This window comes from Buteo buteo, chromosome 11 (assembly GCF_964188355.1).
Source record: "Buteo buteo chromosome 11, bButBut1.hap1.1, whole genome shotgun sequence".
Lineage (NCBI taxonomy): Eukaryota > Metazoa > Chordata > Aves > Accipitriformes > Accipitridae > Buteo > Buteo buteo.
This window is the reverse complement of record NC_134181.1, coordinates 33820893-33835424: the sequence shown is the minus strand read 5'-3', so window position 1 is coordinate 33835424 and position 14532 is coordinate 33820893. Positions and strand designations below refer to the sequence as shown.

Sequence of the window (14532 nt, the reverse complement as noted above, 5' to 3'; positions counted from 1 at the left end):
AAGCCCATGCTGAAGGAGGATGCCTTTGTGGTAGGAAGTTATTGCTAGAATATGGAATAGCAAGGAGCTAATTTGATTTTCTGGAATAAAGTAACACAACAATCCTCATAACAATCCTCTCCCCAAGAAAACCACATGTCCTGACTGGTTGCTCAACTACAGCTTATAACAAGTCTGACAGCTGCCACGGGAAAGTTTTTCTACAGAACATTACTGGCATGTTTTGTTAAGTACACAAAGAGCTAATAATCCTGCAGCATTAAACTTGTGTACCTTTTGGCTGGAGCAGCAAGAAGTTGTAACTTCTTCCTTTTCAAAAATGCCTCTTGAAGAGGGCTATTTCTGAGAACCCACCCGTACCACGTTTCACCCAAGGCTTTCACAGCGTGGAGGAAATCTCCCACTGGCATCAGAGGGAACAGCAGCTCCTACATGTGTGCTTTCTTCTTGTTGCTATCCAAATTGGCTCAGGCTACGAGAGAAGTCTAGAATGATCATCGCTGTGTGCCACCCCGTGACTGCTTGCATGGGGGGAACGCAGACCTGTGTCCTTGCAATACACCTGGCGAAGAGTCACCTTGAGCCGGTCAGCTCCTGGTGCAGCCCACGCAACGGCACCACTCTGTCAATAAGTCCGCATTCCCACGAGGTCCCTTCACCCAGGAAATAACTTCGGCATGGCAAGCTTTTCTAACAGTGACTGAACTGGCGTTGCTACCTGGAGCCTTCAAAGAAGAGGTATGTCAGGATGGGAAGGTTCTCCCTTATTATCAGACCCAACCAAAGTTTTTTGCCTTTCGAAGTATCACAGGAGTCTATAGAGAGAGTCTGAAAAAGGATCATAGGATGGTAAAACACCTTTCAAACAGCAGCAAGACAGGCAAGGCATAAATGGCTGTTGCATTTTTCCTTAGGCAAATACAAATCGGAGCCCTCTGTCTGCACATGGACATGCTCGCGACAACCTTCGCAGTTGCCTTTTTGTTTTATCTTGCTCTTTAGCAAGTTGCTAAATTATGTTAGTGGTTTACTGCTCCAAACATGTACAGTGGTGGCTGGGGACCACGGGGGTACTCTATCCGTGGGGCTTCTTCCTCCTTGTCTTGTGCTCTCCAGGAGTGGTGTGAGAGGGAAGGGAGGTGGGCCAGCGCAGCAGTGTTACACCACCGAGTGATGCCAGGGAAGGGAAGGTTCCCAGCTGGGCAGTGAAGCTGTTTGGTTCTCCTGAAGCAATGCAAGGCACACTCGTAGCTGGATGGAAGGCCTGATCTTCCTTATTTTGTATGAATATAAGTTTTTGTTGTTGGATATGTGCATTTAACAGTGCAGTCAGACAGGTTCAGATATTATTTTGCTGTGCACAGCTGTAGTCCGGAACCTGATACTGCAAATCTGATGGCTGTAAATATGCCACGAATTTTGAAGGGAGTTGTCTAGCTATAAGGAATGTGGTCCTTCCATTACCAGTTATGTCAGCTGACAGCTGTACTCACAACTAAGCCACAGAATAATAAAACAGCACCTAATTATTAGAGGGAGTCAGGCACAGCAGGAGACCTGCTTTGACATTTGCCCATTTATGACTTAAATATTATGGCCACCCAGCAGTAGGAGAAAAGCAATACAACCTTTTGACATAAAAAGCACCTATTATCTAGTTTTCCTTTTGTATAAGCAAAATAATGTTCTTGATACACACTACAGCTCTTTTAATGAAAAAGTCAGCGGAAGAAAAAAAAGAAATTTGCTGAAGAAAAATGAGATGCCAAATGCAAATGCTTCTGTCCTCAGCATACAGAAATCATAGGCTTGAGGTATGGCACTAGCCTGAAGAACTATGTTCACTTTTCTGTAAACATGAATATTTCAGTTTGGAATTCTTACTTTAATTTAACAGTGGCATAGCTTTAGCATAACAGAAATATAATGTTCCTTCTGCGCCTGTATTCAAGAGCCAACTTTCAAGGCTGAATGATGCCTTCTAAGCTCTGTACTAACACTTCACAAGTTTACACAAAAACAGCTGCTTCCCATAAATTGTTTGTGGATCGTAAAGTCAGTCTTCTTTATGTCCTGCCTTAGACCTCATTCACGACCAGTAGCCTAAGAATGGACCAAAATAAAAAAATCCTGAACATAAATAGCAAGCAGTTGACCATGATCACCCTTTGGGTAAGCCAGGCAAAGAGGGGGGACAAAAACTGGAGTGCCCACAAAATGGACTGTTGTCACCTCTCAAACCACAGGTTCTCTACCCTGGTCTGTAGTAAACTAAGTTCCATCGTTCTTTAATAATAAAATTTGAAAATACTTTGAAATGCTGCTGATGAATGCAAACTCACTGTTTTTCAGTTTTGTTTTTGATTCAGGAGTCTTCCAAGTGGTTCTTCAACCTTTGTACAATATTTCACTTAAGACCTTGCCTAGCTGATGAAATTTTGCTGCTGTATCAGTACTATTACAATGGTATATACTCAATATAGATACGGTATGTCAGTCAAGCATGATTTACAACTAAACACAGGAACTTAAAAGATTTGGTGTTACTGATGTAACTCTATATTAAGGATTATAATGATGTAATGTGCTTATTTTGGTAATGCAAATTTATTTTATAGACAGGAATTTACTACAGCTTTGCACTTGTAACCCATTGCAATATTTACTTTTTACAATTCTGGAAAAAAGGCCAAGTCTTGTTTGCCATACTCCCATGAGATGTCTCACTGAGTGAGAAAGTAGAACAGCATTTGGGCCAAAATCCAACATAATTCAAAACAATCTGCTGTTCTGTGTACCTCTCAAATGTCTTTGGAATTCTTTTAATTCAAGATTCTTTTGGCTTCTTCAGCTTCAGCACAAGTTAATCCTATAATAGACAACACTCATTAAAATTAAGAAAATGTTAGTTACATAGCAGCTGTAATTAAAACCAGTCCTTGATGTTATAAAAGCTGTACACTATTTTCAAGATATAATTGATACCCATGATGATTTATTCAATCTATGCACACATTTTGCTATTTGCTAAATCTTTTAAACACTTTACATTTTCTTTTTAGGGAACAGATCATTAAAATGGAGTGATTTCTGCAGTTTAGATTATACACATTTTATGGTCAACTTAATTTCAAGTTCTATTATGTAGCATATTAAATGTCTCTTGATTCTGTTTATGCATTGGTTTGAGTTGATATAATCTGTATAGTTCTTAAGTGCCATTGATGGCCTCTACAGAACGATAGCCTATTACTTGGATGTCCTACATTCGTAAAATAAATCAGTGCATTTAAGCTATATTTGGGTTCTAGTTAGTACAGTATTTGTAGCATTAACGTTTTTGATCTGTCATATCAGTTGTAAAAGAAAACAAGTATGAAGTCTCCTTCATGATTTGCTTCTAAAATGTAATTGAATTCTACAGCCAAGTGCATTAATCATGGTTGCTTATTTAATAGAAGTTTTTGAATTTGTGAAGCACTTTTTGAAGTTAATGTTACCACCCTGTATTTCTTAAGAATGATTATTTACAGCCAGTTTGGATGGGGCTACCAAAGCAGTGGGGTTTTATCCTCAAGCTAGAGAGAAGTGGGTCATCTGGTCTCTTGATTTCTGTAGCATTTGTCTGACATGCAGTCCCTGGAGAATCCAAGTCAGATTAGAACTCACAATTCTTGCTGAAATGAATATATTAGTTAAAGTTTGCTTTCATACAGTATTTTGCAATATCTTTGCATGCAGGCACGTCCTTTGGTATTTTTCCCATACATAAATGATGCTGCTGTAAAATCTTCAAGTTTAGATAAAGAAAAAGTACTTTCTTATTTTTTATATTTCAGCATTCAAGGAGGACCTCCTGCTCCTGAATCCAGATTCATCTTTTTCCCATTGCTCACTCCACTTCATGCTGAAGGTATCACTATTTCTGTGGTCTTAACTCCTTCCCCAGAGGAAAAAAACCCTCCTGGGTTAAGGTTTAGCTGCAGAGAGGAAGTATAAACTGAAGGAACTGAGGAGAGGAATAGTAGCTTCATTTTGGTTGGAAAAAATGCTGAGACATACCTATCTCTCACATCAAGAGGAGATTAAACAGAAAAGGCAACACAAAATAGGGATGAAATAATTTTCTCACAGAGTGCTCTCTCAGCATAATGGAATTTAAATGAAATTATGTCTGTAGGATTCTGTGGAACAGTGGCAGAGCTGTGCAGCTGTGGCAGAAAAAAGCAGCAGTGGGTTCAGAGCAAATTTTGGTGGGTACATGGCGTGTACGGAGACAGCCTCTCCTTGATTTGAAGAATCTGGTGGGCTCACATTCAGATTTCACAAACTCTTTCATGAGAAGATAACCCTCGTATTCAGAGAAAAAACTCATGGAAGCTCAGTGAGAAGATACTTTCAGTGTTTTTCCTCTGATTTTTTCCTCCCCACAAATTTCTGGTGATCTAAGCAGCGATCCAGTCCTGAGGCAACCAGGGAGAGCTGGTCAGAAAGTCAGAGAGCTGACTTTCCATGTAACCTACAAGCATCCTCATTCTGGTCTCATCTGTGCTTTGTCTATGTTAGCACAACTAGTGGCTCTTGTTTGCCTTGCACTGGAGCCAAAGGAAATATCCACTCTTATCTAAGACAGTGGTATGGAGCAAAAGGAAAAATAAGCATTTGAATAACCAGAATAACGGCCAAATATATGCAGAATGGTCAGTGTGGTGGAGATCTGTAAAACTGGGGAAGGGAAGGATAGGTCTGCAAAATCATCAGCTTCAGCTCCCTCTTTCTAATAATGGAACTGTTTATTAGAAAATGCATTTTAATCTCTTGCATCAGTATTAATTTTATGCAAAGAAACAAAACTTGCTCAACAAGCTTATAAACATGGGTAGGAATGATGATCCTTTCCAAAAATATGCCTGTATTGTCAATTTTCCAAGACCTGAGTCCCCTAGTGCCAAAAATGTGTATTGCTGTGTGCCTATGGCCGTAATTCCTTATGTATGAGAAGGTAATAGATTGTGCTTCTAATAGGAAAAAATGAAACAGTATTAAATGATTCTCCAGCTTAATTAAAAGCACAATTATTAAAGGGACAACTAGATTGAGAATCCAGATTGTCTGAGAAGAAAAGTTCATAGATGTTTTGCATGTCCTATCCTCCGTTCAGACATCAGATCCTCACTGAGCAGCAATGGTACTACACTGGAACCTGTGCCAGGTTACAGCAATAATTGCAAGCCCCCCAGGATCCAAGCTCAGAAATTTTTGTATGTTCTCAGGAGACATAGATGAGTGATCATCAAAGGCAGAGGAACACAGCATGACTGTCATAAGCCTGAAGTTACAACTTAGACATGCAATAGAAAATATCATTGGTACCTCTCCAGTGCATAGCCTGTAGTAATTAAAAACTTGATCCCTGCTGTTTTATCATCTCATTAGCAATGGGGGCACAAGACTTTTATCCTTGTTTGTCAGGAATCAAACATACCAGAGGAACTCTGATTATAAATTGATGAAACTAAAGTTAAACTTTTAAATAAGAGCAGTTTCAGTTCACAATGTTTTTAAAGCTGATTAAAGAGATCTCGTTTCAGTAAAAAATAGTACCTAAGTCCAGCACAGATAGAGGTCATCACTGGGAATAGGACATGAAATAGCATTTGAAAAAGTACACGTACTTTTAAAATGTACTAGTTGAGAAGTAAATACAAGCCATTTCTGATAGTTTTAATACAACAGGTTTCAGAATTTTAATGAATTGTAACTCTTGAAACATTTCAAAAATCTCAAGTTTCTGATGGTTTTTCATTGCATAAGGTTATCAGACAGAGAGGTATTGTTACCATGTCAGTGAATACAGTGTGGTATTTTGTTTCTATTAATGATAAATTCTGTTAGTAACAGTAGTAGTGGCTTCCCCTCAAATATCTTCCCAACAACCAGTTCAGCATTTGTTTCAACAATGCAGGATTATGGTATAATTGAAAGCCTCTTGAAATCAATGCAAAAGATCCTATTTACTTTTGTGGGGTTTGGATCAGTCTTTAAGAAGAATTCTTCAAGTAGTTCCAGGCTGGTTCCAGGTTTCCAGAAATAATGTCACTTTATTGCATTTTAATAAATCTCTGACCTGAGCAGTGGTACCAGCATTGAACTGGGCAGAGGCAAATTTGGTGGGAGAGGACTGACGGTAACATTCTTTTCTTTTGTTTGATACCATCTGAAATCACATTTTCTCCCCCTTTTTTTCTCCCATGAATCTCTGTTTCTCCTTCCCTTTCTTCTTCTTCTTCTTAAGATCTGTGACTTTCCTGTCGGAGGTCTAACAGGCTAACGTACCTGAGCCACTGTGATGATTTTATTAACAATTTTTTTATCCCAATGAAAAAGCTGGACCTGTGTCTTTTCATAGTGAGTAGGAAGCCACCCTTGATGTTTTGGGTCATTATAAGAAAGGATACCATTCATTATTTCTGAGCAATGGTGAATCAAAAGTAAAGAATCTGAATAAATTTTTTCTTTCAACCTGGCAAAAGACAAGTCCTTTAAGCCAAGAAGACTAATCAAGAACTCAAGGACTTTTTTTCAAGTGAAAAAGGCAAGCAATGAGAAACAAAGCAAAAATGATGATACAGTAACTCATTATTTTACTGTGATTACTTTATGAGAAATAAAGTTATCAGATTCAGCAGAATTCATTATGTCTGAGCAAATGATCCATCAAAGACAGAGGAGAATTACACATTGAACTAGCTTCTTCACAGAAAATTGCATCTTTAAAATATTTTTACAGCAGATAAGTGAGATGGTCGCTTAAACAATCTCTCATCAGTGTAAAAACTCAGAATTATTCCAGATGAAAAATAAAGTAGATGATAGGCTATTTTCTGAAAAGTTACAATGAAAAGTTTATTTTTCAGGATGGAAAAAATATACTTTAAATTTTGACCATTTAATTAAATTGAAAGGGATCAAACAGAAAAGTGACAGAAGGGAAATCTATTTCATAACTGAGCATAATTGGCTTATTGAACTCATTGTCACTGTACAAACTGTGGAGGCAAGAACTTAATGGGACTCTATGAAGAAATAGATACTTCACAAAAAGTTTTGTGAAATTACGATAGCTATTTTTTAAAACTGCAGTTTTTGAAGGGATATAAAACTTTATACTTCAGGGCATAACTCAGTCTCAAACTGTTGTGGCTTGGGGAGAAATCTTTCCCCACAGGCAGGTTACCCCTGGGTTACTAACTGAAGCATTCCTTTCCCCTTCCTATGCAGCATCTGTTACTAGCTTTTCTTAAAGACAGGATACTGAGCTAACTATACCACTAGTCTGATCAAGTATGGAATTTTGACTATGCGTCTAAATGAAAACAGAACTCAGCAAAGTAAAAAGATTTCGAGCAGTGGGATATTCTTTCTCTACAGGGATGTTTAGTCAGAATTGTGTAGCTCCGAGATGGACAAAGCAATAAGAGGAAACATATTACCAAAAAAAAGATATTTACATTGTTTCCTGAAAACATAGTTAAGAACATATGTTACAAGCTTGAAGACAATAAGCCTAAATAGTTGCATAGATAATAATATAGGCCTGAGGTTTCTATTACAAAAGCAAAACCCAAAATAATCTTTCTAAAATCTTAACTATCTGGATACAGATATTTTTCTGTGGCACATGGCAAATCTGAAATTTGCATGATTTCTTCTTAGCACAATTTAACATTATTCCTAGTGAAATACAAACTACAGTGTTCTTAAACTATACAATCTCCCAAACAGAAAATATTTTGTCTTCTATCTACACACATCTAAAAACTCCTCAATTTTTTATCATCTAAGGTATGAATTATTTTTCATAATACTGCTAATAATCTGCTGCACAGAATTCTAATATTAAATCTTGGTACTCTCGATTTTCAGATTAAAGAGAAATAGTAGAGAGAAAAGAGCAAATGAGAGTCTTCCACCAAGTCACTTCGAATCCTCAAACTGAAAATGCAGATGCCTCAGACTAAGTTAACCCACATGGACCAGCATGACTTTTCCAGAATCTCCTTTTTTCAGCCTCAAACCCTTTAAATTAACAACAGTTGAGGAATGCATCCTGGTATGTATGCTTCAACTAAGGAAAGAAAATGGTCTGACAAGATTGCCATCCAATTCTACGTTTAACCTTTCATAATGTTCAATATTAGCATGAATGATTTATTACACTGGATTTGGTCTCGGGTCTATGTGAGGGGAGCATTGTTAGAAGAAGGAATAGGAAGCTTGTTTATCACATATGTCGTGTTTTTTCAGGGTGGCTAGTAATCTTCATATTAGGCTGAGTGGTTTGCTTCATTAACTTTTGATTTGTTTTCCTATGTTGATAAGAATAGGATGTGTACATGTGTTAAGGGTTTCTTAAAATATTAAAAGATAAACTATTTCTACTTCTTCAATCCCTTTCTTTAACCCATTAATCCATTAAACATTATCCAAAGACAGCGATGATAAAAGGTCTTATTTTCTATGCATAAGTTCTGTGTTCAGGGCCATATGCTTCTGTAAGGAAATTTGAACACAGGATGGTCAAATGAAAGGAAAGCACAAAAAAGAGACATCAGCTAAATAGTCCAGATCCAAAGAAGGATAAAAGAATGAACTCTCAAATCTTTAGTCTTTTTCTCCCCATCAGTTTCACTGGAAATTGCACAACACACGGGTTATTATTTAGTCATGCTAGTCCTCCCACTTCTAAATGAACCCTGTTTCCTCCCATACTCCGTTCCCACGTATGTAGCTTGAAAGCTACCACTCCGGGAGAGTAGGGAAATGGATCTACTGCAGAAGTCAGGGAGCAACAGGATCGGAGAGAAAAAAAACCTTGAAGAACTATAGCAAGTGGCTAGCTTCGATGAAGCTTTCAGAAATACAAAATCACTGGCAAATATACAAGAGACTGGAGTACAAGGTAGCGGCAATTGGATCAACATCCTTTGCAACACCTGACAAGTCAGAGGTGGAAACCACTCTCAGCACAGACAGTAAAAAGCAGTGCTATTGCAAGGTGAAACTATACTCATTGGCATCATACCCTTTTAATTATTTTTTTTTTAATCAGTCCTGTGGAATTTCCTGTCCCTTTGTCCAAATTTCCCATCCAAGGAGAGTTAGGAATTTTGCAAGTAGCAGCTACTACCATCACCCTTTGACTTCAGCCTGGATAATGTTCTCTGTGCCAGCACTGATCTCCACTGTGTGCTTTTCTTATCTTGAAACTGAGGCTAGTGCACGTGGGAAAACATGCAAAGAGTTTCCATTAAATTAGTAAAACTAATGTTTACTCAGGCAACATTCAGTGTGAAGGCAGGAGAAGTGGTCCATTAGAGTGATTTTCTGAATTGGTGTAAATTGCAACAGTTCAATGGAACTAAATGACAGCAGTTTGGATCTGGCCTTCTGTATTTAGCCATTAATGGCTGTATTGGTGTAGTTTTAAAAAATTTTAAACAATAATATTTCTATTACAAGCCAAAATGCACTATGACCACCATTTTAATATGGTTTTTTTTAGGATATATAGCTATAGGCATATGGGGTTTTTTTCCAAGTGACATAAATGATTGATCACCTCAGCAAATCAATTCATTTTTAGTGATAATAAAAACAAGTTATAATTATATACTGTTAGTACAAAAACATTCATCCAGCTAATTCAAGTTTGAGTGGATATACCATATATCTGCATTCAACCCCAAGTCATTCAGAAGTGGACCTACTTAAATCAAGCTATCAACACAGTATGTCTTCCTACTAGAAAGGAATTCTAGTTCAATGATACTCCATTACAGAATACATATTATATCCAATTTTACAAGTAACAAACTATGAATTATTTAAAGAAAAAACTTGTACAGAACTTGTACACTTCAGATATTCCAGTAATGCAGGCCCTTTATATCATTACTGCTTGCACAGAATAATAGGATTGCATATACATTAGGTTTTCGCTATGGTTGCATGCATATGAGTTACTTGTCCACTGCTCCCTTTTTTTTGTGCAACCTAATTCCTCCCCATGGGCTCATTTTCCAAAAGGATCATCCAGTGAAAAGGAATATCATAATGGCATTGGAGTGAATATACCTTGCAGAAATGTAGTAATTGCAACACTGCACCTGGGATTGGCAATAAAGAAATCAAAAGATTCCCTCCAAGAATTACTAGAAGAACTTTCTAATTCCCTCATCTACCTAGATGCAACTGGATAAATAACACAATAAGCAAGTTCCACTTCCAAACCGAACACAATATAACAATAATATTGAGTTCCTCACTCTGCCACAAGTACATCTGAATTGTTTTGTTGTGTGTCAGGTAATTCAGAGTAATCTGAAACTACATATCCAATCTTCTTGTTTGTGTTTGTAGAACTAGCAGGGTACTTACTAGGCCCTTGTCATGAATATAGTGTAAAAACCTGGTGGCTAACTCTCAGAGATGTCAAGCACCCACAGCTGCAGCTGACTGCATTCAAAATTGCAATGATCTACAGCCTTAGAATTTGGTTTCTCACTCAGTAGATTAGGCAAAAAATTCAAAGTGCAGAAAACAGTTTGTCCTTAACCACATCATCATTTGGTCTGAACAAAATTAGGGAACAAAGATCTCAAGGGTCTTAAAAAATAAAATATAGAGAAAATGATTACTGGAAGGACGCACCCAATCATATTGCATAAGTACAATCTCATTACTGCTGAATATACTGCAGTCTGCTTATAGTGATTGCACCTTCTGATCTGTAGCTGAGTAAAGGAATAGGAAAACGTTATTTCTATTCTGAATGGTGGATTCTTCCCAGGTAGTATTCTGTATTGCTATTTTGATTGTACAAGGTTCAAAGAGCAAATGCTCATGGACGTTACAGACCACTGCTTATATTCTCCATCTGCTCCAAGACCCTCTTCTTTCAAATTGTGCATTTGGTTAAAATAAGTAAATAAAAGCTCACAGCAGTGTTTCTAAAGTATACTTAACTTGAAATTCATTCTTTCTAGTTTAGCCATACTATAGTCTAAGGAAAAATTGATAGTTAAATACTAAAGAAAGATGAAGCAAATACTGCGTGCTCTGAGATTCAGAATGTTATGGGTTTCTTACCAGACTACCACACATACCATGCAAGATCCTATATAAGACAGCCTGGCATTGGCGATACCAGGCATACTTACAGTCCAGTTACTATGGGTACAGCAACAGAAGACCACAGAAGCCAAGAATATTACAAAGACCCTTGTCAGGATGTCTAATACTCACAAAGAGCTATAGCCAAGAATAGCATATGCTTGCTCCTAACTGTGCACAGCCCTCGGAACAGATAGGCAGCTGCACTGATGGCATGTACTCCTGCCCAAGGGCATAAACTATGAGGACAAAAGAATTCAGAGTGTTGAAGACCGTGGAGATACCTGTTAGAGTCTGAGAACCAACACGTTTGCAGGGTTTTCAGGCTTCTAAGCAGTTTTGTTTCCACCAAAACTGCAGAAGGAGGCAAGAAAAGGATGTACAGATCAAACCATGCAAAATCTCAGTTTATTCTTGATATGCACTCACATTGTGATGAGCACTGCATTTGGCTTTTCCCTTGGGGCATCAACAACAAAGCCTTATTGGCCCATCTTAAACTGGGGATTTCAAAGCTGCCTACAGCATTTGCAGGCCTGCTGAGCTTCCCTAAAACCCATGTATGGTTTTTCAAGAGGATTGCTCCCTGGATTGGTTTTTTCCTTTCACTACCCGACAAGTGGTCCAGATTAAGGCTTGAGTGCTTCCTGCAACTATGGAATGCCTGCAAAAATAAACCACATCTTAAACAGGGTGAGTACTAGGTCAAGTGTATCTGCAGTAACAACTGTCTGAGCTGAGCAGAGTTTAGAACAAAATCTGAAGTATAGATCTCTTTCTATAAACAAACTATAAACATTGCCACAGAGAAACTAAAGAAGTCTCTTAAAATCATATATGTACCGGCAACATATAAATCAGGCCTATTATATAGCACGTAAAACAAACAACTATTATTAGCTTTTCTTTTTCTTGGGGGTACTGCTATTATTTAAAATATGTCTCTTTCTTCTGAGATGAGGAAAAACACTTCATTCCCAGGCACAGAAGGAGAACTTCAGAGATAAATATGTTTCTGACTCACCCAAATCAAAGCTGACCCTGTGGTTGAAGTTGGTGATAAAAAAAAAAAAAAAAAAGAAAGAAAGTAAAAGAAAACTGTTCCCCTTTACTATAAGCGGAAAAGAAACTTCAGCAAAGATAGTGTAAAAAAGGAAAGAAAAAGATTGCTCACTCCTGACCGGCTCTTTTAGGATCTTATCATTAATATAACATTTAACAGACAGCCATCTCAAGCATGAACTGGCCATTCCCACTCTTGAAAAGCCTTTTTGCTTAGCCAAGCTTAAAAAACCTTCTTTTCAAGAAAAACATTACACAAAGTGAAGCATAAATTCAGTAAAAGTCACAAAGGTGCAGCATGCAGCCAGACTATATATGATGTTAAAATACAATCTTTCCTTATGCTTACGTCCGTGACTCATGCCCAAAGCCTGATGCAAAGTCCATTGAAGTCAACCGAGTGCACCAGTTGTCTGTCGGCAAGAGGGAAGTTTGCTGACAAAAAAATCAGAATAACGTCCCTGCTGATGGGATTGCATAGATCCCATGGCGAGGAAGAACACCCAGGTGGTGTTCTCGTTCCCTCCTCAGGTTCTGGAAGAGACACTTCTGTATAATATATTCCGTGTCCTGTCCAACTGGGAACACCACCAGCAAATTTGAGAGATGGAGAAAATTAAATTTTCAGGGAAGGAATCCCTTTCATTATGTAGGAGCCATTCTACCCGAAATAGATGCAATTCATACAGCTGCTCAAATGAAATAATTGCATTTGGATTGTTTGCATTAGTCTCTATTATTTATTACATGCACAGAGAAACAAGTTACATGAAAATTATTCAGGGCAAACTCAAGCACTTAAAAATAAGAAAATGCCAGGAGTTGAGATGCTCATGGAGCAGTATTAGCCTCCTGCTGTTTATACATTATGGCAGAGTTCTTAATTACATAATTACATTATTTTTCCGGAGAACCCATGCCTCATTCAGCACATGGAGACAGATCAGTGCTGTTCAATGCTTCCCTTTATCTCCAGCGTTCAGTGTGTACCTCCCTAGTTTATGTACAGCACACTAACTGGCTTTGAGACAGAACTATTAATTTCCTAATGGACCTTTCTGTAGCACTTATCACTGAAGTATCAGTATTTTAAAAACGTAACTTAGGCTTTCAGGCTCTGTGAAGACAAATAACAGCATTATTGCCACTTTGTTTGCCAGAATTTTTTAACACAAAACCACAACAAATTTACCCTTCATCTTACTCCCAGAAATGACTGAGGCAGTCAGCTGAGATCACACATCTCAGGACAAACAGATAGAGTTTGGTAGAACTATGAACAACTGAAAGGTGTCTTATAATAGGAAGCATTGGGCAACCTGCCTCACAAACAGCGCAACTGGCTCCATTTGCTATTTTGTGCAGGAAATGTATGCTTCCTCCTGAAAAAACTCGAAAAGGATAATGGTCGTGCCCTTTTCCCCTGCCCAAAGAATTTATGGGCTAACTCAGACAAATAAAATACATAGTTTATTAGAAGTCAGGGAGACGTTATTCATCATAGCAACAGTATAATAGACTTTCCCTGAAAAGGGTTTTAAAGGAGGAATTTAAGATATCTGTCATATTTGGCATATGCAAGAATGTATATACGCCTTATGCAAACACAGTTGGATTAAATGTAAGTTTTTTTGATGAATGTTGAATCTGGCCCAGAGGGAATAGTTAGAAGAGGTAATGGATACAAGCATGACAGGGAGATGTTGGGTGAAATACACTTTGGGGAAAGTAGCCAAATGTATTTGCAGTTGTTATGCATTAATAGCCTGGTGTAAGAAAAATAGCTTCACAGGGACAAATGGGATATATCTGCTTTACTCGGTAATGTGGATTCAAAAGGGCAGATCCAGGAGTGCTGCCTTAGGGGAATGAACAACAACAGGTCAAATAAAATAGATACTTCCAATTACCCTATGTTTATATAGTTTGTATTTTAAAAATATCTACTACCTCTATATGCAGAATATTTCCATAAACTGCACTGAAATTCTCAGCTGGTACGTTTTCATTCCATTTTATACCCAAAACAGTTTCAGCAGGTAAGCAGAAGTCTGGAGTCCAGTGCCCATACGTTAGAAGTTAGCGTCATAGCCGTTACTAGCAAGACCTGACACTGAAAGTGCTTTGCCTTTACAGGAGTAGAACACTTTCAGCTACTAGAGGACTGGCCATTTGCAAATTTTAATTCCAAGCTCTTGCCTTCCATTTGGTCTGTGTAGGAGGCACACATGGGGGTTTTTGTCTTCCCAGTTGTGCACAGCCACACTGGACAGTAGAGCCAAGCTTCTACAGTTC

General features: G+C 38.0%; 1 long non-coding RNA gene across 1 annotated transcript; it reads left to right on the top strand.

Annotated features, from left to right (window-relative positions):
• The first annotated feature begins 242 nt into the window (after positions 1-242).
• Positions 243-8348, top strand: LOC142036440 (uncharacterized). The gene is made up of 3 exons (XR_012652153.1): positions 243-738; positions 3840-3913; positions 7927-8348. It is a non-coding gene; the product is annotated as an uncharacterized LOC142036440 (long non-coding RNA).
• Positions 8349-14532: the final 6184 nt, after the last annotated feature.